Source organism: Heterodontus francisci, chromosome 29 (genome assembly GCF_036365525.1).
Source record: "Heterodontus francisci isolate sHetFra1 chromosome 29, sHetFra1.hap1, whole genome shotgun sequence".
Taxonomy (NCBI): Eukaryota; Metazoa; Chordata; class Chondrichthyes; order Heterodontiformes; family Heterodontidae; genus Heterodontus; species Heterodontus francisci.
In genome coordinates this window covers 47,418,128-47,421,945 of record NC_090399.1, presented here as the reverse complement: position 1 = coordinate 47,421,945, position 3,818 = coordinate 47,418,128, and positions in this window count along the sequence as shown.

The following is a 3,818-nucleotide window of genomic DNA, read 5'->3' as shown; positions in this document are numbered from 1 at the left end:
CTGATCGGCAACTTCAGCTTTACACCAAGCTTGCAAGCTGTGAATATGTGTCCTTCTTTCTCAAACGCACAGCCTCCCTGTTTTGGTTAGAAAAATAAATGCAACTGTTGAAACTTAACTTCCGACAATTCATCATTTTTTTAAGCAGCAGATTCTACTGTTAAAGGCAAGAATCTGTAATTCAAATGCTAAATAATGCATCCGAGAGATGCAAATGCTCTGTACACGCTCACACTGCATCATCTCAATTAAACTAAGGCCTTCACAGCTCTGGGCAAAAATCTCAAGGTTGGGATATTATACTGAGATGGGTGTATCACGGGCGGCCGTTCTGCCACCATCTGTGTTGCACCCACATTAAGGATGAATTTCATCCCTTTATTCATCTTTCTCACGCTGTACTTTTCATTACGTAAATTGGTCAAGGATGCAAATGGGTAATTTCCAAAGTCACTGGCAGGGCGGCATCATAAACGGGCTGCATGTGCATTATGGTATTATCTGATGCATATGTTCGCATTACAATCAGTTAAAAGTTGCAATTTTTGATATTTTTGCTATGTATTTTTTGTAATAATTACCTTGCAGTAATAGTTCCCATGAGCACATCTGATAGGGCAAGATATCTCGGTATAAATGTTTAAATTACTACCTGACCCTAAAGCTGTTAGTCTGTCTCGCCTGGCCCTTCGAGAATCAACCAAATACTCATTTCCATGAATACATTTTGGTACTGATTTAACCCATAATCATTGCATCAGCGCGGCACAGTGGCGCAGTGGTTAGCACACGTAGCCTCGCAACTCCAACGACCCGGGTTCGGTTCTGGGTGCTGCTACTGCGGACTTTGCAAGTTCTCCCTGTGAGCATGTGGGATTTTACCGGGTGCTCTGGTTTCCTCCCACAGCCAAAGACTTGCACGTTAATAAGTGAGTTGGGCGATGTGGTAAGAATATGGAATGAATGTAGGATATAGTATTAATGATCTTCGGTTGATCCTCGGCACAGACTCGGTGGGCCGAAGGGCCTGTTTCAGTGCTGTATGTCTAAATGTAAAAAAAAAATTCCTGTATGACTTGGTACAGATTTGTACCGATAATCACATCATCTCATGTATCATTTGTTACTGATTTATCTATAATTCATGTCATTTGCTCATGATTCTGCTTTTACACTTAATGAATGTGTCTCTTCCATGATTCTGTACTCATTCTATGCCTAGTACTCCGATTACGCGTATAATTAATTCCGTTCTTATTTTACACTTGTTTACTGAATCGTCTGTATGATCTAGTAATGATCGCACACCCACAAAAAACACCTTTATATGATCTTGTTCTAATTGTGCAACTGATGAATGCACACTGCATCATATATTATACTGATTTATACCAGTAAATATACTACCTGGCAGATGTTGTAATGACAAATCACCCGAATTAATGCAGCTCCGATTTTACACAGCACTTTTACCCATAGGGGCAAAAGTGATTTTAAGCTTTAAATTGTGAAAAATGTTTTTTTTAAATCTCCAGAAGGCCTCATTTTATATTTAATGTGATGGAATCGATTCTCTAAAGAAACTTTAAGCTGAAGGCATAGCTGAATAAAGAAAGCAATACCTCATGATACACTAGAACGATCGATGTGAGATCGTTCATTTCATGCAAGATTTGGAATTCCTTAAAGCACAAAAGGAAAGCAACACCTTCTGCATTGACAAAGTACATAAGCTATTTTAAATCAAATATATATATCTTTACCCAAAAAGTTGAACTCATGGTTGGTTCAGGCTTGTCGAGAGAATTCTCTGAATAACTTGATGGACACAGTTTTGTGTAGTCCGTCGGTCTTTTTCAGAAGCAGCCTGTCAATTTCCATCAAAGTGCGAAGCTGTGAGGTGGCGAGCAGTAATGACGTAGACCTGTCAGGAACAAAGCGCAAAGTTCGAGCATACGGGAGTGCAGCAGAGACTAACTCGCATAACTTCTCCTTGCGTCCTTAAAGATGTTCTCAATTTTTACTCACAATTCTGCGATGATGGCGACACAACAACAGGTTTCTTCAATGGCAACTCCAAAACTGAATGTGAGTTGTTTTGTTATCTCTCAGTATCTCTGATCTCTGATATACCCGCATTACGGAGCTAGAGCTGCAGGTGAATTCACTGTGGAGCATCGGCGATGGTGAGGACGTCGTGGATAGCACGTTTGGAGAGGTGGTCAGACCGCAAGTAATGACAGCACAGGCAGAAAAGGGATGGGTGACTACCAGGCGGAGTAGTAGGCGCAGGCAGGTAGTACAGGAGTCCCCTGTGGTCATCCACCTCTCAAACATATATACCGCTTTGGATACTGTTGGGGGGGGGGGGGGGAATGGCCTCACAGGGGAAAGCAACAACTTGGCACCAAGGATGGAACTGTTGCACAGCAAGGAAGAAAAATTAGTGGAAAAGCTAAAGTGATAGGGGATTCGATGGTAAGGGGTACAGATAGCGTTTCTGTGGCCGCAAATGTGACTCCAGGATGGTATGTTGCCTCACTGATGCTCGGGTCAAGGATGTCATGGAGCAGCTGCAGGACATTCCGAAGAAGGAGGGTGAGCAGCCAGAGGTCGTGGTACACATTGGTACCAACGACCTGGGTAGAAAAAGGGATGAGGTCCTGCAACAAGAATTTAAGGAGTCAGGTAGCAGATTAAAAGCAGGACCTCTAAGGTTGTAATCTCTGGATTGCACAATTCAGCATAGCGGCGCCTCATCAGACCCCTTTCCAATCCAGAGTGGCGTGAAACAGGGCTGTATTCTCGCACCTACACTGTTTGGGATCATCTTCTCCCTGCTGCTCTCACATGCGTTCAAGTCTTCAGAAGAAGGAATTTTCCTCCACACAAGATCAGGTGGCAGGTTGTTCAACCTTGCCCGTCTAAAAGCAAAGACCAAAGTACGGAAAGTCCTCATCAGGGAACTCCTCCTTGCTGACGATGCTGCATTAACATCTCACACTGAAGAGTGTCTACAGAGACTCATCGACAGGTTTGCGGCTGCCTGCAATGAATTTGGCCTAACCATCAGCCTCAAGAAAACGGACATCATGGGACAGGACGTCAGAAATGCCCCATCCATCAATATCGGCGACCACACCCTGGAAGTGGTTCAAGAGTTCACCTACCCGGGCTCAACTATCACCAGTAACCTGTCTCTCGATGCAGAATTAAACAAGCGCATGGGAAAGGCTTCCTCTGCTATATCCAGACTGTCCAAGACAGTGTGGGAAAATGGCGCACCGACACAGAACACAAAAGTACAAGTGTATCAAGCCTGTGTCCTCAGTCCCTTGCTCTATGGCAGCGAGGCCTGGACAACGTACATCAGCCAAGAGCGACGTCTGAATTCATTCCATCTTCGCTGCCTCCTGAGAATCCTTGGCATCAGGCGGCAGGACCGTATCTCCAACATAGTAGTCCTCGAGGCAGCCAACAGCCCCAGCTTATACACACTACTGAGTCAGCGGCACTTGAGATGGCTTGGCCATGTGAGCCACATGGAAGATGGCAGGATCCCCAAGGACACATTGTGCAGCGAGCTCGTCACTGGTACCAGACCCACCGGCCGTCCATGGCTCCGCTTTAAAGATGTCTGCAAACGCGACATGAGGTCCTGTGACATTGATCACAAGTCGCGGCAGTCAGTTGCCAGTGATCGCCAGACCTGGCGGGCAACCATAAAGGCAGAGCTATAGTGTGGCGAATCGAAGAGGCTCAGCAGTTGGCAGGAAAAAAGACGGAAGCGCAAGGAGAGAGCCAACTGTGTAACAGCC